General features: G+C 44.9%; 1 protein-coding gene across 5 annotated transcripts in view; it reads left to right on the top strand.

Annotated features, from left to right (window-relative positions):
* Positions 1 to 26,212, top strand: part of FGL1 (fibrinogen like 1) — a 95,585-nt gene that overhangs the window by 20,462 nt on the left and 48,911 nt on the right. For 2 of the 5 annotated variants that reach the window (XM_019481304.2, XM_019481306.2), the window contains exons 2-5: positions 12,059 to 12,115; positions 15,217 to 15,425; positions 22,546 to 22,733; positions 24,712 to 24,772. The gene's annotated coding sequence lies outside the window, so the exon portion shown is untranslated. Of the gene's footprint in view, positions 1 to 12,058; positions 12,116 to 15,216; positions 15,426 to 16,455; positions 16,544 to 19,898; positions 19,981 to 22,545; positions 22,734 to 24,711; positions 24,773 to 26,212 lie in introns of those variants that run through there. The other 3 variants (XM_059721801.1, XM_059721803.1, XM_059721802.1) reach the window with 3 other exon arrangements.

The raw sequence follows: 26,212 nt of genomic DNA, 5'->3' as shown, positions 1-26,212 counted from the left end.
GTACCCACCCTACCGTTGCGGGCTCCCAGCCACAGCCCGCCGCGCGCCCCCGAAAGCCTCGGACCGCTCCCGGCCCGCACAGATGATTGAAACGGAAACAAATGGAATGCACATTATACAGAAAAGATCAAAACCAAGAATTCATGTTATCGGTTCCCCAAGAGTTGTATTTATTTATTTCAACAAATAAGTATTTCCTTATTTTAATTGCTTGTGTATTACCATAGAAAGCAGAAAATATGGTGCTAACATTTTAGACTTCTTTCTATGAGGAATGGATTGATGGTACTTTGTACTTTTTTCCTTCTCTCTTAATTTAAAAAGCATCCGATAGCAATCATTCCTGTACGTTTCATAGTTAATAATTAACTGCCTTCTCTGCACCTTATGGCTTTGATTTATGTCAAAAAGATGTCAGCATTATTTAGTGAATACTATTATGCTAAATACTTGAAAGCCATAATTATTTTATGTCCATATGTGTTCACATTTTTATATGGAAGCAATCTGCCAACTTTTTAGATCATTTTATACACACTTCAGAGTCTGATAGTAAACATCTGATCTAAAAAAAAAGTCTCCTTAGCTAGCAGTCACATTGTTTTTCATTCATACTCTCATGCATGTTGACTTAATACTCTAAGATGGGGCTGTCCAACTTCTAAGTCACCAGGAGCCACATTACTGTGTGAGCCACAGGCCCCTAGACTGCACTACTACCTGCTCCACTACACATTCAGGCAGATCCCACCACTCACTGCTGCATTATGCATGTGGGTGGCCACTGCACCTCACAGGCAACTATTGCACTGCATATATAGATGGAGCTTCTGCGCTGTACTCACAGACAGCCCTTCCCCCTCAGCTCTCTTACTGCACTGTGGGCTTTTCTGATGCTGTGGGCTGTGCCACCATGGCCCCCCAGAACAGGGTGAGGAAGCAAAAGACAAGGGAGGGAGCAGCTGACATGGTATGGGGAGTGACAACTGGGTAGAAGCTTTGGGGACACACATTAACTTGTCATGGGCTACATGTGTCTAGCAAGGTCGCAGTTGAACAGCCCTGCTCAAGGTTATTAAAACCTGTTAATTTATTCTGTATTGATATGTAACAGGCACATGCCTGACTCACCTGACCACTGTGGCACAGGTTGCTGGGCTGCACCTACGCTGGCCATCTCCAGGCTGACCAGAAGCATTCCTCCAATTGGCCCAGAGCCCCAGGGAAGTGGGCCAAAAGCATGCTGGAGCACAGGGAGATAGCAGCTGGGACACCAGAAGCATGTCTAGCCATTCTCGTCCCTGCTAAGGGGCCCAGGGAAGAGCCACATGCTCTTCCCACTATGGGGAATACAAAGAGGCACCAGATGTGCTCCCCACGGCTAGTAGGCAACTGGTGGCCTTCCATGTGGCAGCAGAGGAACCAGCTGCCTCTCTCCCAGCCAGGACTTACAGAGAAACCATAAGTGCTTTTCCTGCCATGAGCACCCCAGAGACACCACAGGAAGCTCTCCTGGCAGGTGGAGCCAAGCAGTGCCCTACTCTCATCACAGCAGGGGATGAGCAATCACCCAGGAGTTGGCTGTCTCTCAGTGCTTTAACTTTTATGGAGCAAACTCATCCCTGCAAGGAAAATCACTGTCTATAACAAAACAATTACTTAACTCAAAACTATCCACCAATGAAGGATTAACTCGCAGTTGTGGTCCTTCCTTAGACCCAGAGAGAAAATGCTGCAGTGTACCTTAGTGCCCACTGCTAGCACCACCCCATCCCTCTCATCTCCCCCTTCCACTCCTCAGGGGTTTTTAGCTTTCTGTGGGTCAGCAACTCATTGTTGTCACCTGGCCCTCTCCTGCACCAGCAGCTTCACACTTAACTGCCCATAGCTGTGCTCCTGCCACTGTGTCCCATGCCTAGTTGCACTACACAAAAGAAATTTACACTGATGGAGTTTCAGCAGTGCAGCATCCTAATGAGTGAATCCAGAGTCACACCCCACTTTTTTGGCTGTGGTGCATGTGCAATGGGATCTTAGAGCTCACCAGTGTGTCAGCAGAGCTGTTGGGAGCTCCACCTGAGCTGGGAGCTCTATTACCTTACTGACTATTCTATCCAAAGTCCCTATTTTTCGCTTCAAAGCCCCACCCTTCTCTACTGAACCCCTTTCCCCAACACCTGAACACAGCAGCAGGGGGAAGGAAGGGACAGGAAGCCAGCATTAGCTAAAAAAGGAGCCTACAGCACAGTGGGCTTCATGCAGGAGATATGGAGACAACAGCCTGTTTAGTGTACAGCAGAAGCATAGTATGAATGGGGCCTTTACTCTAATCCAGCTTGCTGCCTAGTGGAAAGGGGTATAAAGGGGCATGGATTGCTACAAAATTCAAGGCCCTTGGGCCCCACTTGGTGTGGCCATCAGCAGCTGGAAGGCAAGTGAGTGTTGTGTAGCATAGCCATTGGTTATTCTGCAGTCACCTGGCCCCTGCCCTCACCAGACCTCCTGCTACCACTGCTGCCACTGCCAACCCTGCCTTAGCTGCCAGCCCTGTGGGTCTGGCCTGGGAGAAGCCCATGAGCTGGATGTGGCCTGGTGCTTAGGGTGAGTTTGATACCTGCTACTTTACTGTTGGGTGATTCTCTATTGTAATTTATAATAACTGTTCCTTAGGTAGTTGCATTGTTTAGTTTCTGTTAATCCAAGTAAAGTAATACTAAAATAATCTATTATTTAAAGTGTGTTTGTGTGTATGTGTAAGAAGCTGTTGGCAGCCAGTAATCACTAGAGCTTTTATAATTCAATGTTTGTGGGGCATGCAGTGCTTGCTTGTGATTGTGTAATACACAGAGCATGTCATTGGATCTCTGGAGGGAATTGGTAACACTCTGCAGTGTAGTAATACATTGCAGTGGGGTCAGTTGTGTCCATGACGAAGATGTTCTTTATTTTGGTGTGTTCTTTATGGTTTTGAAATATTTGTCAACATTAAATCCAGAACTCATCAATAAAGTGTCCGCATAGGTGCCACATACTTTGCAGACAAAAAACACCCAGATCTGTCATATCTTGGGTACTTTCACTTTTGCTGTAGAATCAGAGTTTGGGGTTGAGGAAGGATGGTTTTGTCCTGTTTATACTGATTGGTTTAGATTGCTGTCATCCACTAATGTGCAGGATGTGCTTGGATGGATGAGGGTGACTAGCTGTGAACTGGACCTATGCCCGTCTTGGCTTGTAAAAGCCAGCCAAGGGAGACTTGGGCCACTGCTGGCAAAGGTTGTCAATGCCTCTCTTTGGCATTGACACTGCTGGGCAGGGTTCTGGATTCTTAAATCTGCAATTGTCCAGCCGCTGCTCAAGAAGCCACTGCTGGATGTTAACTCACTATCCAGTTATTGCCCTGTCTCCAACCTCCCTTTTTTAGGAAAGGTCATTGAATGAGCCTGACAGCTCCAAGTGCATGTAGATACCATTGGTTTCCTGGATACCATTAGTTTGCCTTTGGTCCTGGGTTTATCACAGAGGCTGTGCTCATAGCCTTGGTTGATAATCTTCACTTGAAGATCAACAGGGGAAATTGTGACCTACTGCTCTTATTCCGTCTTTAAATAGTCTTTGATATAGTTGATATAGTTGACCATGAGGTGCTGACAAAGTGATTACATGACATGATGAATATTCACAGGACAGCTCTAAATTGGATCCTCTCTTTCCCAATAGGGAGATCCCAAAGCGTTGTAATGGGTGAGTGCTCATCCTTTCTTCAGGCCCTTTACTGTGGGGTCTCCCATGGCTCTGTCCAGTCACCATGCCTCTTCTTTCTTGTCCTGTTTTTTTTTCCTGAACACTTTCTCGGTTAGTAAATACTTTGTAAGCAATGTCCACTAGTTGGGAAACAGGCATACCTGCTGCTCCGTCTGTCTTCTGCAATTTTTTTCCTAATGTCCGGTGCACTCTGACCTATGAAGATCATATTTACCATGCAAGCGTTTGATGCATCCTCCGGGTCCTCGCGGGTGTATTGTCTGAAAGTAGTGTAGATTCTTTCCAAGAAGGCACTCGGGGTCTCATTCGTCTCCTGTCGAACCTCATACACCTTACTGAGATTCTGAGGTTTTTTCACAGCACCTCTCAATCCTCGGAGGATATATACTCGATAGGCGCGGATGGAGGTCATATCTTGGTCTGGGTTCCAATCTGGCTCCTGGGTGGGGACATGATTGTCCTTATTTCCATGTAGGCACCCTGCGGTAATTTCCTTTTCCACGTACTCATGGGCTTTGTTTACTACCATCCTCCTTTCCTCTGGTGTCAACAGGACATCTAAAAGAGACTGAACATCTGCCCAAGTTGGGTTATGGGTTTTGAAAATTGTTTCAAACAGGTTTCGTACCTTTTCAGGATCCTCTCTCAAGCTGGGGGTATTGTTCCGCCAGTTATACAAATCTGAGGTAGTGAAAGGAACGTGCACAAAGGTTCGACGGTAGGTTGGCTCACCATCATCTTCGAGTGGCCCGGGTACCACTTGTTCTCTTAAGGGAAATACCCCATTTCCCTTCCCACAGCCAGGATCAGATTCCCTGTGATGTTTTCCCTTAACCCCGGAGTCTGCTCCTAACTGTACTCTCCACCCACCTCCTGGGGTTATATCAGGAGAAGTCGGGGGTTCTGGAGATTGCCAAGCACCTGACGGCCATGGTCGGTGCTGTTCCAGATCCCTGGGTCGGGGAGTGTTCTCAACCTCCGCCTCGGGGCAGGGAAGAAGGAGGAAGAGCAGATGCCAACGAGGAATCAGACGAATGAGGAGGAGGAGGGGGAAGAGGAGGAGGATAAGGTGGAGGTGGCAAAGGGAGTGGAACCTCCGGCTCCGGACATTCCAGGACAGGATTTTCAGTTGGATGAGCCACTGCCACCTTACAGATCCCAACCCCCTCCCCCAATCCACATTTATCCACAACCTTTCTATCCCTACAGAGAGACATAAACGCTTGCGCATACATCAATTCCTCCCATTTACCATTCTGCCAGCAGAACAAAATCAATTGTAAGATGGTATTATAATTAACACTTCCCTCCGGAGGCCAATGTTCTTGATCATCTAGCTTATAGCTTGGCCATGCAGTTTCACAGAAGAATTTAGCTTTCTTCTTAGTCATAGGATCCCCACCGAACTCTGCCCAATGTCCCAATACACAAGAGAGGGGGGTACATTCCCTAACCTTACTGTTAATGGTACCCATCCAGGGCTGCCTTCCCGGTTCTGCCCGTCCGACTTACCTGGGATCCAGGGATCTGTTCTTAGTCCTTGTCCTCACAGGGGAAAAATCACTGGTCTTGGACTCGGGCCAGACAGAATACTTACAGAGATAATCCCAGGCAGGCCTACTGACGGTAGGCCTTATGCCCTTTCTACCCTCTCACCCAAGTGCCTGTTACTGGTACTTTCACTCTGTGGTGTTGCACCATTAGGCTACTGCCGCCTCAGCAATCCAGCTCCCTCTGAAGCAAAAGTCTTACCGGGAAAAGAGATCCCGGGGCGTGCCTGACATTCGTTCCGGAGGAGCGGTCATCTGGTCGTCAGTTAGTCCGGGCAAAGCCTTATCTAAGGCAGTCCCATCTGGGTTGCCAAAAACTGTTGTGCCCCAGCTCAAGTCTGGGATCGTGCCCGGTATGCAAAGGCCAATAAAGATACCAGGGGTGAAAGTACAAAGAAGGTTTATTGCTAGCAATAAAAGGTGCAAGCGGAATAATTCACGTAACAAGCACACCAGATCACTATTTCTAAGCATCTTTTATACAGGAGTTTTCAAGCCTTCACAAGCGTGCTTGTTTGATGATTGGTTATAAGTGAGTGATGCAAGAAGTTCTTTACTGAGCATGTCTCTATACCTGTGTTTTAGCCATGTATCTCATTTACATACATGTGTGTTTCATTAGCATACTTTTTCCCCACCTAGGGGTGTGATTTTTAGTATTTTAATGAGCCCTTTAACCCAGTACTGTTTCTTCTTTTGTTTTCAAGCCCCCTTTATCCGAGACTGTCTCCTCCTTATCATTGCAGATGGGCATTTTTCACATAGCATTCTCTTCTTATCGTCTCCGAGTAGAGGTTTCTAGGTCCCTCCTTACACAGCTAGGGGCCATGATCTCCTTGACCTGCTGCTCATAAACAGAACTGGTGGGGAATGTAGCAGTGGATGGCAACTTGGTACAGCAGTAACCAAGAGATGACTGAGTTCAGGATCCTGAGGAAAGGAAGGAAGGAGAACAGCAGAGTAAGAACCCTGGAGTTCAGAAACGCAGATTTTGATTCCCTCAGGCAACTGATGGGCAGGATCCCCTTGGAGGCCAGTCTGAGGGGAAAGGAGTCCAGGAGAACTGGTTGTATTTTAAAGACATCTGACTGAGGGCGCAGGAATGAATAATCCCAATACAGACAAAAACTAGCAAATATGGCCAACTTAACTTAGCAGGGAACTCTTCAGCAAGCTAAAACACAGAAAGAAAGCTTGCAAGTGGAAACTTGGACAAGCGACTAGAGGGGTATAAGAGTATTGTTCAGGCACGTCAACAGTGATGAAAGAACAGGTTAGGAACTATTTAGAAATGCTGGATGTGTATAAGTCCATGGGGCTGGATGCAATCCACCTGAGGATGCTGCTTGAGTTGGCCGATGTGTTTGCAGAGCCACTGGTCATTATCTCTGAAAACTCATGGTGACTGGGAGAGGTCCCAGACAATTGGAAAAGGGCAAATATAGTGCCTGTCTTTAAGAAACGGAAGAAGGAGGATCCAGGGAGCTGCAGACTAGTCAGCCTCACCTCATTCCCTGGAAAAATCATGGAGCAGGTCCTCAATGAATCCATTTCTGAGCACTTGGAAGAGAAGGAGGGGATTAGGAACAGTCAGCATTGATTCACCAAGGACAAGTCAAGCCTGACCAACCTGGTTGCCTTCTATAGTGAGGTAACTGGCTCTATGGATGCAGGAAAAGCAGTGGGCATGATAAACCTAGACTTTAGCAAGGCTTTTGATATGGTCTCCCACAACATTCTTGCAAGCAAGCTATGGAGGGATGGGTTGAATGAATGGACTGTAAAGTGGATAGAAAACTGGCTGGATTGTTGGGCTTAGAGGGTAGTAATCAATGGTTTGAAGACTAATTGGTAGCTGGTATCAAGTGGAGTGCCACAGGGTCTCAACAAATTGGAGGACTGGACTAAAAGATACCTAATGAGGTTCAATAAGGACAAGTTCAAAGTCCCGCACTTAGGATGGAACAATACCGGGACAGGATGGGAACTAACTGGCTAAGCAGCAGCTCTGCAGAGAAGGACCTGGGGGTTACAATGGACAATCAGCTAAATATGAGCCAACAGTGTGCCATTCTTGCAAAGAAAGCTAACAGCATACTGGGCTGCATTAGTAGGAGTGTTGCCAGCAGATCGAGGGAAGTAATTATTCCCCTTTATCTGTGGGGCACAGCTGTACTGTTACCCATTGCATCCACAGGTGGCAGATAGTGGAATGACCTTCAGGGAAGGTTAGCTGTGAAATAAGCAGGGGTACCTCTGACAAATAAGCAGTCATGGACCAAGCAGCAGCACTACCAGGATGTGGTGAGGACAGCAGATGGTAATGCTTTCTTGAAAAGCCACATATATCATTTGACGGTGCTGTGACATGGTGAGCACAGGTGCCATTATAATAAGCCTGCCCAGTCTCCAGCCATGGATCTACAAGTCCTCAATGGTGGAACAGGCAGAATAAGATGTTAAATCCCCAGTTGTCTTGGTCTCCTTGCCATTGGATTAAGGTCCTCTTCTGTTAAGAGCCATGTGGAAGCTGATGTGCAGCAGCATCTGGAACCTCCTTGTCATGAACTGGCATGAAGGTGGCAGTTACAAGAAGGTCATCTAGCCCTTGGACAAGACAGGAGTGCAATTCAGCAGCTGTAACTGTGACTGAGCAGCCCTCTTCAGGATCCTCTTTGCTCACCCTCAATGGGGAGGCGGCTAGAAGGTGCCCTCAACATATCCAGTCAGGAAGAAAGTAGACAGGCTAACTGCATCCAGTAGGAGAGAAGACACACCATCATTTTTGGGATCTGGAATATCAGAACCCATCATAGCGAACACTGAGTGTTGCACTGCAACTGTGGCCTGAGAACTCAGGTTGTGACACAACAACAATATAGCTGCACTGAACGAGACCTGGTGAGCAGGAGATGGACACCTCAAAAGACATGGAGGCAGCTACAGGGGTTTAGGTTGTAGCCGTGTTGGTCTAAGGATATAGGCAGACAAGGTTCCTTGGGTGAATTTGATATCTTTTATTAGACCAACCCAAATGGTTGGAGAATAGTTATTAAGCAAGCTTTTGGGTTCAAAAACCCTTTGTCAGGCTAAGGAAGCTGCAGCAGTTGGTATGTGCTCTTCCTGGATGGAGGCAGCTATACCTTCTTCTGGAAGGATAAACAGGAAGGAGAATGCTGACTTCACAGAGTTGGTTTTGCCATTAAGAATGAACTTATAAACCAACTCAATGAGTTCCCTGTTGGAATAAATGAGCTCCTCATGACACTATTTCTTAAATTGGCAAGGAGCCAATATGACACTATTATCAGCACGTATACCCCGACTCTTGATGCCATCAATGAAACAAAGGAGGAATTCTATGCCAACCTTAACCAAGTCCTGTCTGACATTCTGGAGGGAGACAGACTTATTCTTAGTGAGTTCAACACCAGAGTCAGAAGGCACTCTAACCTCTGGAATGGAAACATCATCAAAGGAAGAGTAGGAAAGGTCAACTCCAATAGCATCCTCCTCTTGACCAAATGCATGGAACATGGACTCACCATCACCAGCACCCTGTTCCACAAGAAAAACAGACACAAGACTTCGTGGCAACACCCACAATCTAAGCACTGGCACCTAGTTGACTATGTCATTGTCCATACCCAGGATCACAAAGATGTCTGTATCATCCAAGCTATGCTAGGAGCTGATGATTGCTGGACTGATCACCAACTCATCCACTTGGTTATGTCATTCAAATTGGCTCCCAAACGATGGATGCAGCAGAAGCAATGCCAAGGGAAGATCAGCATTGAAGGATTCAAATACCCAAGTAAGTGAGACCGCTTCCACCAGTGCCTCACTGAAAAACTGGTGAATTCCAACCAACAATGAGAGAATGTCAGCAGCATGTGGGGTGCACTCAAGGCCACCATCATCAGCACCTGTGAAGAGACACTTGGATTCTGTATCAGGAAACATCAAGGCTGGTTTGATGAGAATGATTGATCCTTGAGTTAATCAGTTGCAAGAAGAAGGCCTTTTATCCTTGGCAAAATGACCCCAATTCCAAGCAAAATAAATTGAACCTCCAACTAGCCAAGGCAGAGGTCTAAGGGAGGACCCACAATATGAAGAACAAATGGTGGGAAGACAAGGCTAAGGAGATTCAACATTTCACTGACATCCATGATATGCACAGTTTCTTCAGTGCCACCAAAGCCATCTACAGACCAAGCATGCAGGGACCAATGGCCCTGAAACTTAAGGATGGAGGAGACCTGATCAAGGAAAGGGGAGCCATCAATGCCCATGGGAAGAAGCATTTTGAAGACCTTCTCAATCAAGACTGTGTTGATGAGAGTGTTCTCAACTCCATCCTGCAACACCCAGTCAGAGAGGATCTTGGAACCTCTCCAATCCTTGATGAGGTAAAGAAAGCCATCAAGAAGATGAAGAATGACAAGGCATCTGGAGTGGATGAAATCCCCATAGAAATCTTCAGGCAGCAGGGATAGGAGTTCACATCACAGCTTCATGCCCTCATCTTAGGATCTGGAATGATGAGGAAATCCCAGACAACCTCAGGGACACTATGATTGTGACAATCTTCAAGAAAGGTGACAAGTCTGACTGTGGAAACTATAGCGATCACTTTACTTTCCCCCACAGGAAAGATCATTGTAAGAACCCTCCTGAACCACCTCTTTCCCCTTGCTGAACAGCTCCTTCTGGAATCTCAGTGTGGGTTTAGGGCATCAAGAGGCACAACTGACATGATCTTCACAGTTCACCAGCTGCAGGAGAAATGCCAGGAACAACATAAGCATCTCTACATGGCCTTCTACAGAGCAGTGCTGGTCCCTGCTGTGTGACCTGGCTCCACAGGCAGCAGAGATCTGGGGCTGCATTGGGGGGGCAGTGGCAGGGAGGAGACCCTGGCATGGTCTCTGCACCCTGTGGAGCCAGGTCGTATGGCAAAGCAGTGCTGGTGCCTGCTGTGCAACCTGGCTCTGCAGGGAGCAGAGATCCATGGCAGGGGTTTCCTCGCCGCTTCTGCCTGCCCCGCACAGCCCCATGTAACTGGGACAGTGTGGGGTGGGCAGCAGTGGTAAGGAGACCCCCCAGAACAGATCTCTGCTCTCTGCAGGGCCGAGTTGTATGGCAGGGACCAGCAGCTTGCTAACTGGTCTGCACTGCTTCCCTGCCCTGCAACCCAGTATGACAGGGATCAGAGATCTGTGCGGGGGTCTCCTCAACTGCACGGAGGGCAGCACCCCTCCCCCTCCCCCTGGATGAGCCACCCATGGCCCCATCCTGCTCCCTGATGGGGCCCCAAGCCCCTGGGCCCATGCCCCACCCAGCTGGGTAGGACTGTGTGAAGCCTCCCTTGCAGCCCATTCAAAACAGATTTGGAGGAGCATTGGCTGAAACAAATTCAGCCAAAACAAAACAGGACAGCGATCCGAAATTAATCACTGTCCTCCAAAATGGCTGAATCCAATACCGAATCGAAACACAGCCATTTCGCACATCCCTACTGATTATCTCTATGAATTAATTAATTAGTGGACCTTTGAGTGTTAATTGACTGGGTAATAGACATTGAGAGATAATACCCAGCAGAAGTTTAATGGACCTTTCTGAGTTGCCTTGATTTCTTAGGTGAAGGTGTGAGGTAATGGATGCTCCATTATAAGTAGGCTTACAGTTTAGCTGAACTAAACTGATGGAAGAGTGAATTGTGGACCTCCATGGGTGACAAGATGTCAGAAACTGGACTAAAAGATCTAAAACCAAGAAACAAATTGGTAACTGAATTACATAACAAGATTAGCCATTGGCACCTTGAGAGGAAAGGGACAGGGCGTAGGGAAGGCAGAGCCCTTCAAAACAACTACTCTGGGTTGAAGGCATTCCACCATCCTCCACATAATATTCACCCTTCCTTTTTCTATATTTATAAGAAGTCATGGCAGGAAAGACTGGAGGAGTGGGCGGAAAGTAGACCTTAGCACCAGAGAAGCAAATATGATCAACACACCTTCTCACAGATGGTTACAAAGAGGATGGAGCTAGACTGTTCTCAGTGGTGGCACATGACAGAACAAGGAGTAACTGTCTCAAATTGCAGTCAGGAAAGTTTATGTTAGATATTGGAAAAACTTTCTCATGAGAAGGGTAATAAGGTCCTGGAACAGGTTACTGAGAGAAGTTGTAGAATCTCCATCCTTAGAGGTTTTCAAGACCTGGCTAAACAAAGCCTTGGCTAGGATGATATAGTTTAGGATGATCCTGCTTTAAGCAGTGGGTTTGACCAAATGACATCCTAAGGTCCCTTCCAACTCTAATTTTCTATGGTTCTCAGTTTTGTTGTGATATTCACCCATGTCGTTCTTTAGACAAGCGTTTACTTCTTTAGGCATGGCTCCCTGGGTCTGTACCTTTTGAGGCAGACAGTTTGGCCTGGTGACTCAACTTCAGGAGTGCTGAATGCTCTCACCTGCCACAACTTTGATATTGAGATTAGTTGCTGATACTCTGCCTGCTTGGGAACTGCCTTCCTGGGCTCTGCCTCCCCAACACCCTGCCTAATGCTAACCAGCTGTTAGAATCCCAATAAAGTAAGGAAGATCTCACAGTCTTTTCCATGCTCCTTTCACTAGAGAGACCATGAAATGTCTGTTGAACTCTTAGGGTAATTCAGCCCTGCTGGTCCAACTTTTCTGATTCTTCTTTGTCTCACTCTTTCCCTCCAGGATCCTCATTGCCTGGCAGCCGGCCATCTCTCCGAGGTGTCCACTCAGTTCCTTTGGGTAAGTCTGTAGGCTCCTCTGAACCTTTACTTGTGAGAGGAAGTTTTAGCTCCCACCACTTGACCCTCCTGGGGCAATCTGTTCCAGGACACAGATCTCTGCTGCTCCAAGCACACGCTTCCAATCCCCTTTCTACAGGCTCAAGTGCCAGAATGCTGGGGCCGGCTGGTCAGTTTTTATCTGGGTGTTTAAGTTCCACCCTGCCAATCGGAGCCAGAAAGTGCTCCTAAAGCGTGCTGGTGCTGGTGGCATGGTTTCATGTGCCCGCATAGGAGTTGACTACACTGGTTCTCCTTGCTGCAGCTTCCTGTCCATTGCCGGTAAGTCCTTATTAAAGGCAGCTGTCTTCTGGCTGCCACAGTTGCTTTTTCTTCTGACCTTGGCCTCAGAAATCTTGGTCTTTTTCCAGTGCCTGGTTGCATGCAGACAAGACAGAGGTGATGGACCACTTGACTTGGTGGTGACTGGAACACCTATTATTAGTGGGGTTTAGCCTCCCCCTTTCACTCAGGTTCACACCCTTTGGGTTCTCTTAGATCCTTTGCTGCATGTGTATCTTCAGGTGGTGGCTATGGCTAGGACCACCTTTCACTAACTCCATCCAGTGAGTAGGCTGCAGCCATTTCTTTTGGGCTCTAATTATGGCCACCATCATCTGTGTCTTTGTAAATTCAAGGCTAGACTTGTGCAATATGCTCTGCATAGGGTTTGAAGACCATCTGAAAGCTATGGAACAGCTGCCCGCCTTCTGACAGGGGGTGAGATGCCAGGAGTGCATAACTTGAGTCCTCCAACTTCTGCACTGGCTCTAAGTAACTTTCCAGGCATAATTCAAAGTCCTAGTTTTGACCTATAAGGTCCTAAACAGCCTGGGCCCAATGTGTCTAAGGGACCGTTTTCCTCCTTATACCACATCACAATTCCTCAGGTCAGCCAAAAGCAGCCTCCTACAAGTACCATCAGTACACCAACTCTGCTTGGTGAAAATGCTTGCTCCTCAGCTGTGGAACTCCCTGCCTCATGAGGCCCACCAAAGTCTAAATCAGGACATCTTTCAGAAGAACTTCAAGACCTTCATATTTGGGCAGGCATTTAGCAACCAAGCTAGGCCAGGACACTGTTTAGTAGATCTTAGCTTGATTTTGTTTTATTTATGCTAGTTGCCCTATTTTTCTTACTGTAAGCCATGCTGAGCCCCTTTTGGCAAGGACGTCATATAGGAGCAGGTGAGTGAGATACGCTTAAGTGCACTGTCCCCAACAGTGCTAGGGCAGTGTAGGTATGCCCATAATTGTAGATGTTTAGAAGATATAGCCTTTAACCAGTAACAAACTAAAAACTCTCTTATACCCAGTCAGCCTCTCATGACTAAAACTCTACCTTTTTTGACCCATTTACATTTTACATCCTGAACCAAAATCAGATCAGCCTTGCAGAATTGTACTATAGAATCCTCCCAGTGGGTGCATCCACACGTGTAGGCATGTGTACTTGCAACAGCTCAAATAGAAGTGGTGCAAATTGGAGCTGAGCTTTTTGCCTTGACACACGTGCCTGGACATGCACTTTGGTGTGGTGCAAGTTGTGACACTTGGGGCAAAATAACCCTGCCAGGCTCCTCCTGAATCTGCAGCCAAAGGGAGCTAGAGCCTGTGGGTGGCTGTGGAGGGATGTGGGGGCTGTGGGGTGTGTGGGTGGATTGTGTGGGGACTGTGGGAGGGGGCTGCTCAGGAAAGGTGGGTCCCCTGCATGCCACAGGGTGCAGACCCCCCCACAAGGGCTACAGCCCCCCCAACAGGAGACAGATGGCCCCCACAGAGGCTACGACCCCCACCCCTCAGGGCCCACATGCCCCCTGGTCGCACCTCTGCTTGTTTCCCCAACCCCCCGGACTGCTGCCCCACCCGGCCCCATCCTCCTGACAGCCACAAGGCCCCAGTGACACCAACGGCTAGTGCTACCACCAGTGAGTGTGGGGCTTTTTTTTTTTTAAAGTGCTAGAATGCTGGGTCCGGGTGGGGCAGCCCTCAAGGGGGCTGCAGGAGCCAGCATGGGATGGGGCCAGGTGGGGCAGCCATCACGGGGGCTCAGAGAGCAGGCAGGGGATGGGGCTGAGCAAGACAGCAATGGTGGGGTCTAGGAAAGCACGTGGGGGATGGGACCAGGCGGGGCAGCCATCAGGGATGGGGCTGGTGGGGGTCCCCCCATGGTCCCCTCCTCCAGCCCTGCCCCACTCCCTACTTACTGGCACAGAACCTGGGTCCAGCTCCCTGCAGCTTTCAGATGCTGCAAGAGGTATGTGTGTGCTTGTTGACATGCCCACTGTGTTCAAGTCATTTCTGTATTTGGAGCTGGGGAGCTAGAACATCCCCATGGGATAGCCCAGTAAATCTATTTGTATTGCCCTTTAGATGATATTCATATGCTTTAGGGCCTGCCTCAATAAGTTATTAGGTAATATTGCATAATGTTTTGAAAGCAATATGCCTCAAAATAAAAGTGTAAAGTGAAGGGTTTATATTAGCAATTAGAATGTTACAAATCCTATAGAAACCCAAGCCACTTGAATTTTGGAAAACAGCTGGTTAATAAAATATTGTAACAACAGTTGTCAGATTTAAATTGTTTGCTTGATTATCACTTGGGATCGTCATGTTGTTTTGATGCTTTAGGAATTTGGCATAATTCTTAGAGTTGTGATTTCTCAAGTTTAAGAGATTTTTAAATTCAAGACTGCTATCCTTACTATGCCTACCCAAAGAAAAGGGTTTAAATAAGTTATTGCTTCATTGTCAAGTGCAGTAATCACTTGCAAAACCCGGGCTAGGGATGAACAGAGAATATGTTTCTTTTTCTGAATTACAAGGTATATAAAGCAGTTTGAACCTTTTTTGTTTTTTTGTTCTTTATTAGTCATTCATGTCTTGTTTACACTTGTTTTGTGCCTCAAGGCCTGGGGGAAGTGGGGGTGGGGCAGGAAGGACTAATTGAATTTCACACTCAGCCTGAACTTGGTAGGAAGCTTTATAAAAACCCAGCTGGAGAGGAAAAAGATAATCTCAGGGAAAGACAACCTAATATTCTTAATATGTTCCTCCCAGCTGCCCCCATAGCAAGTGTGGAAAAGAAATGGAACAAGTGAAAAACATCAGCTGGCGGCTGAAGAATGCAGACAGGTAAAAGACCAAACGAAAAGAATCCATCCCAGAACAGCAAGAGAACAACATCAATCAACCTTCAAGGAAGAACACAGTGACTACACAGCAAAAGCCCAGAGACTGGGTGAATTGTCAAGGCTATAAAAGATGGGGTGAGACATATCGATTTTGGGTCTTGTTCTACAGGTCATCCTGGAGCATTGGTTCATCTGACGAGATGGACAGGCAGAAGCCCAGCTCCCACTCACGATCAACTTAGCTGGTCACTAAGTAGATCTGAGCACTGATAAGACTGGTAACGTATACCAGCACAGAACAGAAATTGGGGTATAAATGTGGTGTATGTGTGTGTATTAAGCACTTAATCAATAAATGCAGCACTTTGACTTATCCCCCTCATAAGGTATCACTCATGATTTGAGTAATTGGCAATTTGTGTAATATTCCAGGTATCAATCTGAGTCTGAAGTATCATGCCAGGGGTCAAGATGGGTCCATGGTCAAGGCTAGGCCAGAGGTCAGGAAACAGGGAATCCAAAATGCACAATAGAAGGGCTGAGGCAAAGGCAAGACAGGAGCGAGGCAAGATCTAACCAGGCTACAAACACTGTTGCCAGGACAAGACCCCAGGCCAAGTGGGAGAGTTTTTATAGCCCTCCCATCAAGGGGCTTTTGCCTTGCATTGGATTCCATGGATCACATGATTCCCCCATGGAAAACTTCACAGGCAGGTTCATACTGAGTTATGTCCAGCGCCACACCTGCTGCTTGGTGGTGTCACAGCCTGGGCATAAACCCAGACCACCTGGGTTCAGTGCCAGGGTCCTGCAGTAACTGTGGAAAGAGATGTTTTAAGATGCTGGTGACTGATCATGAATAGGATAAGTTATCAGAACTCCACTAAAATCAATGAAGGTATGCCAGTTCTCACCAGTTGACAATAATACCCTCTACACACACACACATACATACATATCAGGTAGGTGTGTGTGTGTAATTTAATGTTGCTGGTTCAGTATTTGTTTATAATAATGTACATATAAACATTATGATGTTAAATATACTACTTATAAATATTTCTTGTACTTCCTTTTTATTGATTCCCTCCTTGCATGAAAACCTAGTTTCACAAAGGACCAGAAATTTGAATTTTTTCTTTCCTTTTCCTTTTTTATGAATTAGCTGCCAGAACACAGATACACCTCAAGCTTTTGTCACAGAGGGAGAAAAAAATGAATAGAGAATGATACCATGGACAGAAGATGAAAATGTAGGTGCATAGATGTTGGGCACAGAAAACAAAAGGGCCATGAAATAGTAAAGCTTCTTCATCTTCGACTTATGTGAAATTTTTCTAGCATTTTGAAAAATTAGATGTTGGGCAAACATTTGGTCTTAAGATCATATTATTCTTTACATGGAAATAACATGATGACAGGCAGCATAGTATTGTCAAGTGACTAACCTCAGGGAACCTGGTTAAAGCAAAAAACTTTGGCAGTAGTGGAAAGTGCTTATGACAGGTAAGCAATTTCTGTTGATTTGTATGTAACAAGTTCACTTTTTCAATCCCACCTTTTCCAAAGACAGACTCCAATCCTGATAAAGAACTTCTGAGGTTCCAAAGGAAGAGTGGGGGATCACATAAATAACCTCTAATTTCCTGCCTTTTTCCTCCTATGTAGACTAAGAATTGTATTTGAAGATATTAGCCTTGGCCTAGCCTGCCAGCATTGCCTCCACAACATCCTGTTTTATTAACTACATTCTTAAGTCAAGTGAAAGTTAATGCTGAATCTGCTATTAGTGAAGGAGTTATCACCAGTATGCAGCAAATGCCTTTTCTTTAGCAAGTTAGGGACCCAGTATAAGAGTCTTCAAGATTTCAATGCAATCTAACTCCTAAAAGCGTAGGGTCTCTATGGAGATCTCAGGAGAAATATGAGTTTCAAGAACTGAACCCTCTTTCTCTTTCATGGGTCATCTAAGTCCTCCCCACTACCTCATCCAAGGGAGCAATCATGCAAAACCTCCCAGGTCATTATCTTGTTTCCCCCTATCACATGTAGGTTTTTATATCAATTGTATAGTGGTTGAAAAGCATGGCCCATGTAACTTTGGAATGATTTAAACTATCAAGAGTGCAGAGCAAGGGAAAATCCCTTCAGACTCCAAACTCATAGGGCCTGGCTATACTGCCCTTTATCAAGCTAAGGGGTGAAGCATGGCAGGGCTACTCCTAATGCACTACAGCCTTTAAAAACTGTGTTGCGGCTGCCATTTGATGTGCTTCTTGTACTGCTCTGTAGGCATACCTGAGAGAGCTATTGCCATATGCCCAACACCACTCTGATGTGGCTACATTTCTTCAGGCTGTATTGAACCTAGAGTGGATATGTTATCTTTCACTGTGGTACTCTAGCATGGTCCAGAGGTGGTGTGGAAATGCTCATAGGTTCCTGTCCTTCTGTGTCGCAATAGTCTGTATAGTAGACATTTTGGCCTTAGGTCTCTCTCTGCTTCCTAATATTGAAGAGCTGTAAGCTGGGTAAACTGGTAAACAGTGTAAAAACTATTTAGAACTTACACATTGATACTTTTGTTATAGAAAGTCTGGTAAATAGTTAAAGTCATTCAGCAGTGAATTAGTGTTATTTCTTGAAATCACGTGTCTTTGATTGAGGTAGGTTCATATTTTAATATTAGTACAATAGGTGCAACTAATCAATGTCAAAGAACACCCCTGAAAAAGATCAAATACTAATGGCTAAATCAATCTCTGTAATTTAAGTATAATCAGTCTTAACTGTTTGAATGGATTTTGGTCAGATATGAAGGATTTTATGTTTTTAGCGACTCTATTCTATTGAACTTTGGGTCAAAATAAGCCCTTGAACAACTTTTTTTGAAGCAAGTAGTTGTACCTATTTACATCAAGGCTGAATTTGGTTTGTCCTATGTAAAGAAGTCAGAAGTGATTTAACATGTCAGTCAGCTATGCAGACACCCAGGGTATGTATGTGTAAACCTCTTGTGCATTCCTTCTATTCATGGAACACACTTCTGATGTGAAAAGACATTATCATTCTGGGTTGTTGGGCAGCTTCTTTGTTACAATAACTACTTGAGCAGATTGTAGCATAAGAGGCCAGTTCCTTTGTCATTCTGTAATCTGGTTTGTATATTAGATACATTTTTATTTAAAAACTGGAATTCATGTGAAAACTAGACTCACAATGATTTTAAGGCAGTAGGGAAAAAAACCAATGAAACTGAGGCATTTTGGATCTTAAATATGATAGATCTTGAATTTTAGCTAAGTGCCATATCAATTTTTTTTTTAAGTAAATTTTCAAGGCATGATTATTGCATAGCTGATGGAAATAAATCACTAATTGTGTAAAACATATATGTAAAATGGAAAATATTTATGAAAGAAAAACTGTATGTTTGATTTGGTTAATTGTGTTTCCAGTACTCAGTGTAGGAAAAAAAGTTAGTTAAACTATTAAACCAGTCAAACTCCGCCCTGTTAAAGGACTTTAGTTTTCAGTATTGCTCCTGGCTCAGGATTAAGACCATATCATATGACCATTATCTTGATGGATGTATAATCCTGTGCAATGGAAGTATATCCTGGGGTGCACAGTTTAAATCATGTAGTTTTAGCCAAAGTCAGACAGGAATCCATTGCATGTTTTCTACTTATCCTTCACATTCCACAAATTGAGAAACTAGAGAGAGGAGTGTAAACAAAGTAATTCATAGCAGATGGGGTGAAAATAAATGTTGGCAAGCACTGAGCTACCATTTCATGGTTGTGCAATTATTGACCCTTTAGTATTTTTCAATGACATCTGAAGGTGATTTGAAATTTTCCAGGCTTAGAGTCAGTCACAGAAGAAAAGATGAAGCTTTGCATTTTATAAATGGTGCTTAGCACCTGCATTATAGCTTATCAGAAAAAAACTCCTAACAGTTTGGTATATAACTTAGATTGTTCCCTGCTTGACGCTCTGAGTCTGAGTGATAAGATGACATTATGAGCACATTATCTTGCATGTGCTGATTTAACAAGCTGTTGAAATTTTGCCAGGTAAAATAGTTCAGGAGCAGCATTGCTAAAAAGACAAATAGCATGAGTAAAGACCCTCTACTTTCTTTAATTAAACATATTCCATTTAAATATCCAGGAAGCAGTAGATTTTTTTAATTCTATCAGCCTTGAAGTTGTATGATAACTCACAGGATGAACTGGCTGATGTGATCCAACTTGTACTAAAAGTTTTAAGTTTTACTAGAGGTGGCACAGAACTGAGCAACAGCAATATCATTTTTATAAATTGTTTTTGAGAAATGAGCTGAAAAATGAGTGACTAACTAATGTTACTAATTAATGTTACTTGATAAATTCTTGCCTGACTTATGTTTGCAAGCTGTACAAGAAGAACCCGTATGAATAAGCCTTGAGTGGCCAGAGCTTCCAGTGGCTTCACTGAAGTTAGTAAGGTTGGGCCACTTTGCACTAGTTAAGGATCTCATCCATAATTCCCAAAATCAGGAAGAACCACTATAACATTTCTTCTATTTCCTCAGGTGTTTGTCACAGGGCACCTCGGTGCCCCTGCTCCTAGAGTGGAGAAACTGCCAGGGAGCAAGTGAGCGCGCCCCGGCCTGACATAACGAGCCCAGCTGAGGCTTGCTCAGGTAATGAGTGCAGCTGTGGGTTGCCGGGGCAACCAAGGGGAACCAGCTGCCTGTAGGGGGCAGGGCCTGGCCCTTATAAAGCTCAGGGCTGAGGCTAGGCTGGCAGTTCTTTGCCAGCAGCTGGAGAGGCAGGAGCTCACTCAGCCAAGCTATGGGGAGAAGTCTGAGGGGCAAGTACAGCTCATGATAGCCCTGAGAGAATTGGGCACTAAAGATTTAGCCAGGGGGCTTTATATTTGTGTTATAGCCAGGAGGCTCTAGTTTACGTTTGGCTCTGTATATTACACCCGGAGGCTTGGGTGAGGCTGTAGGGGTTGGAGGAGGCCTCAACTATAGGGACCCCAGAGAGTGTGGGGTGCCCTAGCGCCAAGAGGGCGCCTTATCTGTATAGCGCCAGGGAAGGCGCAGCTCGCATGCCACTGCGCGAGCAGTTGGCGGCAAGGAGCGCGGCCAGTAGGTCGCGGGCGCAACCCTTAGGTTGCGGACGGGGACCGAGACCCCGGATTGCGTGTGGGGGAACATAGCCCCCAGCCCCAGGAAAGGGGCGGTATTACTGAGTAGCCCAGTGTGGGCACGGCGAGCCCCAGAGAGGGGGGAACGCCCTGGTACAGTATTGAGTAGCCCAGTGTGGGCGTGGCGAGCCCCAGAGAGGGGGAACGCCATTGTGTATTACTGAGTAGCCCAGTGTGGGCGCGGCGAGCCCCAGAGAGGGGGGAACGCCATTGTGCTTTGTTGAGTAGCCCAGTGTGGGTGCACGGGCATAGCGAGCCCGGCCACAGGCTAGTGCGGCAATACCCCTCAGACCAAGGCAGGGCGCTGCGGTTGCCCCTGAGAAGACAGGGAGTAGCAGCGCGGGGAGCCAGAGTCAGGGAGGGTATCCGTGCGGTTGGCCCATAGGACCGGAGGCCTGCTAGAGAGTCCCGGAGCGGAACCACACCAGCAGGGGAGGCCCAGAGCGGGCTAGACGAGAGTCCCAGCAAGAGGCTGGGCATGAGAGAGGAGGCCCAGGAGGCGGGCGTATAGACCGAACAACGTCCATTACATCTGCGAGGCTTGGGGCGTGGTATTAGGGGTTGATAGGAGCCACGCATAGCCCATAAGGCTGGGGCGCTTGGGTAGCGCCATTGAACGGGGAGACCCACGAGGGGTCCAGGAGCTTACGTGCCCGAGGAAACACAAGGCAGCCTCCCTATTACATATTCGATCAAGATGTGGCGGGCGAGAATGGAGGGTGCCCTTGGGCCGGAGTAGCGCGGTGAGAGGGCCTCAAGGAGATCACGGCTCTCTGCGAGGACCCCGCCGTGACAGTTTATCAGTCTCATCTTCATATTACCTAGCTTCCAGCATACCACAGACATTGAATTTTACCCATTAATTCTTGTGCTGAGCTCAATAAAGTCATTAAACAACATATCTTTTAAAAAGATACCCACTCTTAAGATAAAGATTTCAAACAATGGAGAATCAACCACATCTATTGGCATTGCATTTTAATGGTTAATTACTCTGAGTTTTAAAAAAATGTTCCTTAGAGATTCAATTTTCAGTCACTAGATGCTGTTCTATTTTTGTCAGTTAGGTCAAAGAACCCTTCTGCATAAGATGTCTTTTTCTCTGCATAGGCTTTTATGAACTATGATTTCTTCTTCTTCTTAAAATAAATTGAGAATGTATTTATCTTCTAACTGAAGAACTTATGTTAATTCTTGAAATTAGGTCATTCACAAGCATTTTGTGTAAGCATCAATGCTGGAAATTCAAAATTAGATCTATGTTGGCTAGTTTTATTTGGACTCAAAGGTTAGATGGCATTATTTTTCTTCCGTGACTGGACATTTGTTTATTCTTAAAATTGCATTGGCAGTGTAAGTATTTACATTATGAGTTCAAAATTTCGTAATATGTCCTTAAAGTTTGCTCTTTCCAGAAGCTTTCCTCCCAGCATTCTCATTTGCTGTGTTGTTTTTTGGAAAGCCAATATTAAAATGGTGCCAATAGTCAGGCCAAAATTAATCCTGTTTATCCAAATAAATGTTTATGGAAGATTTTGGTGAGTATTCATGTGGCTTTAAATGGACATCTACTTTGACTGCGTTCTAGCGAAGTCAATAGCTTCATGTACCTATTGATATCACTAGAACAATAATAAGCTTTCCCTGTGCTTATCCATCTTAGTTAAAATATCCTGGCTTGAATCAAACATGGTTCTCATGTTTTTAGCCCTTTTGACTCTGTCTACAATACGTTCTTTGTTAGTGTGTTCTTGCAGATGTTTTATTCTATCAATGCTACCATGTAACACTAGCTTCATCCTGTGACTGTGTTTCAGTAATCAATCAAGTTAAGTATGCTTGTTGGTCCTAAAGCCTAACAAACTTAGACTCCGATTCAGGAAAATACTTAAGCGTTTGCTTAAATGCTGTTCTGAAGAGGCATGATTTTCTGAATTAGAGCTGTAGAAGGGAATGTATTATTTATTTTCTTGTCTTTCTATTTTGAATTTTCTAGAGTAATGTTAGACAACAACTTAGATAACAACTTATACTATATCATCTTCTTTCTTAGGTTGCAGTTTAGTTACAGCCCTGATAACTGCAACTCCTTGGAAACATTCCTACCCACTGAGTCACAGCAGACGTAACCCTCAACGCTCCAGAATTTAATAGCAAAAACAATCTTGCTCTGGGAAGACTGGAATTCTTTGCATCAGCTAAGACGATTTAACAACTGTCAATTCTGCCCAGAGAGTAAAGGTAAACATTTCAAGCATTTGGAAGGAGGTATTTGGGGGTGCTTTCTAAAGCCTTGAATAGAAATAATTTTGAAACCCATAAAATTGGAACAGTGATATCTGTGTTGTTTAAGAATGGATCTAAGTATTTTGCTAAAATATGTAGTTATATTCTTTCCTCGCTCTTCCCATCTAAACAGGGTCGCTGTTGTGGATCCTGGCTCTCCACTGGCTTCGGTCATATATATCTTCTTCCAACTCCTCTCTCATGTCCCTCTCCACTATATCTCTCCATCTCATCTTCAGCCTTCCTCTTCCCCTTCTCCCTGGTAGTGCCATTCTGGTAACTTCTTTTCCCACATATTCTTCCAGACTCATAAACACAAACTAAGATATTTAGTTCAGAATGTATTTGAATGCACTGGCAAATGAATTGCATGTAGATTACCATAGCTATTACTGCCTAATTAAAAGTGATATAATGCTTTGATAGTACCATTTCTACAAATATATAATTTAGTTTTTAGCACCACCTAAAAGACAAAAAAAAAAGTCCTTGAAGGTTTTTTAAATTGATCAACTTACATTTTTGGCAAGAGATATCACTTTTTTTATTAGTATCCTGTGTAAGGCACAAGATGGTCTAATATTTTAACTGTAAATTTTTTAATTTTGCAATATTTTAATGTCATAGAATCATAGAAAATTAGGGTTGGAAGGGACCTCAGGATGTCATCTAGCCCAAACCCCTGCTCAAAGCAAGAGCATGTCCAACTATATCATCCCAGCCATGGCTTTGTCTAGCTGGGTCTTAAAAACCTCCAAGGATGGAGATTCTACTACCTCTCTGGGTAACCTGTTCCAGTGCTTTACTACCCTCTTAGTGAGAAAGTTCTTCCTAATATCTAATTTAAACTTCACTTGCTGCAACTTGAGACCATTGCTCCTTGTTCTGTCATCTGCCACCAGAGAACAGTCTAGTTCCATCCTCTTTTGGAACCACCCTCCAGGTAGTTGAAGTCTGTTATTAAATCCTTCCTCAGCCTTCTCTTCTTCAGACTAAACAAGCCCAGTTCCCTCAGCCTCTCCTCAGAAGTCATGTGCCCTAGCCCTCTAACCATTTGCATTGCCCTCTGCTTGACACTTTTCAATCTGTCCACATCCTTTCTGTGGTGGGGGCCCAAAACTGGACACAGTAATCCAGGTATGGCCTCAACAGTGCCAAACAGAAGAAACTAATTACTTTCCTCAATCTGCTGGCAACACTTGTATTACTGGAGCCCAGTATCCTGTTAGCCTTCTTTGCAACAAGGGCACGATGTTGGTTCCTATCCATCTTATTGTCCACTGTAACCCCCAGGTCATTTTCTGCAGACTGCTGTTTAGCCGGTCTGTCCCCAGTCTGTACCGGTGCATAGGATTGTTCTGTCCAAAGTGCAAGATTGGTACTTGACCTTATTGAACTTCATGAGATTTCTTTTGGTCCAATCCTCCAACTTTTGAGGTCACTCTGAATCCTAGTCCTACCCTCCAGCATATTTACTTCTCCAACCAGTTTGCTGTAATCTGCAAATTTACTGAGAGTGCACTCCATCCCATCCTCCAGATTGGTGATATTGAATAAAACCAACCCTGGGACTGACCCCTGAGGCACTCTACTTGATTACCCTTTGAGCCTGATGATCCAGCCAGTTTTCTATCCACCTTACAGTTCATTCATCCATCAAATACTTCTTTAGCTTGCTTGTAAGAATTTTATGGGAAACCATATCAAAAGCCTTATTAAAGTCAAGGCATAATGTCTGTTTGACAGACAGTCATTGAAGGACTTTGAAGAAGACCTAAATGCTGGCAGGAATTTGAATAAATTGGGATTTTTAGGAACTGCATGTGTAATGATCATATGGAAGACTGTTCAAAGAGTGCTTCCTATAACTGTAAGATATTTCACAAAGAGCACACATTCCAAATATGTTTTCACTATTGTATTACTTTCCTAGGAATGAAATAGTAGAGCTTCTCAAGAGCTGGCCATAAGCTGTAAAACAATTACATCTAAAGGTAATCTTTTTTTGGCTAGAGTGGTATGGAATTGCTCCTTCAGATCAGAATAATATGCATTAAGTGTGCTTATCTCTGATGGCCATGAGTAAGTCATGGTGTATAGTATACTGATGATATTCAATCTGTAAAATCCATAATTGAAGGTAAATATTTTAATGTGAAGGGCTGCCATCTGTACATTTTCTGCTTGCTTTACTGACCGATATCTGCATTATAAAGAAGAGTCTTAAAAATTTCTCACCACATTTAATCTCTTTGGGTTCAGTGAAGTTAGCTACAGGAAAAAAAAAAAAACCCCAAAAATCATGAAATTGATGTCAGCTGTGTTGTGAATGAGTTTTCTATAACAGCAGGCAGTTTTATTAGAATGAAGACATTTGTTTGCTGCTTTATATTTGAAAATTCATTAGCTATAATACAGGTACTCCTCACTTAACGACCGAGTTCCGTTCCTGCGACTCGGTCGTTAAGCGAATTGGTCGATAAGCGAGGAGCCGCTCTGAGCAGCAAAGTGCTCCCCACAGGACCGTTGTCGCGTGGGGCTGGGGGCATGGCGCCTGCAGGCAGGTGGGAGCCGGCGGAGCTGCCCCGGCCCCGGCGAGGAAAGCCTGCTCCGTGCGCCCCACCCCGCCCCGCAAGCGCGGGAGCTGTCTGCCCCGCCGTGCTGAACACAATACAGGTGTACTGTACTCCTCATTTAACGACCTACCTGCTCGGAGTAACAACTGCTCGGAGAGCTGGTCGTAAGTCCGTGCGGTCGTTAAACAGGTAGGTCGTTAAGTGAGGAGTACCTGTAGTCTCTTCCAAGGCTTCCCAATTCATTTAATGAATTGCTTACCTCGCATTTCTGATTAACATGTTTTATATAAGAAAAAAAAATTAGGTGTTTATATGCATAAAGAGATTAGTAGACTTTGGAAACATTCTCCCTGCAGGAGTTTGAATTTTTCTAAAGAAGTACACACCTTTAATTTTTGGTATCTTGCAGAAAACAATGAAAACACTTTGCTTCTCAAAGACTGGCTGCTAAAAACAGATTTTTAGGAGCTGTTGTTGCAAGTTTTATTTCCTGCCAAAGAAAAACAATGCTTATATGAATAATAAATTTGGCCTGTCAATTCTACTAATCTATCTGAGGACATAGTGTTGGTAAAGCACTCTTTAAATAATACATGTAATGCAGTTAAGTATTAATACATAATTTAATATATGCACATTATATATAATTTGATTCTGTAGTTCTTACTCCTACCAGAATTAATATGATAATTCATAGCACTGATTTTGCACCTTATTTTGGCAAAGCACTGATTGTAGGATACTTAAAGCTGTCAGAGCTGGATATGAAGGGAGGAATTGTATGGTTTGAGTGCTGGAATAGCTGGAATCTCTCCCTGCATCTGTCCTGTTACTGGAAAGGGTACTTATGGATAGAAA

Source organism: Alligator mississippiensis, chromosome 2 (assembly GCF_030867095.1).
Source record: "Alligator mississippiensis isolate rAllMis1 chromosome 2, rAllMis1, whole genome shotgun sequence".
Classification (NCBI taxonomy): Eukaryota; Metazoa; Chordata; order Crocodylia; family Alligatoridae; genus Alligator; species Alligator mississippiensis.
The sequence above is the reverse complement of the archived record's forward strand: the minus strand, read 5'-3'. Positions and strand labels throughout refer to the sequence as shown.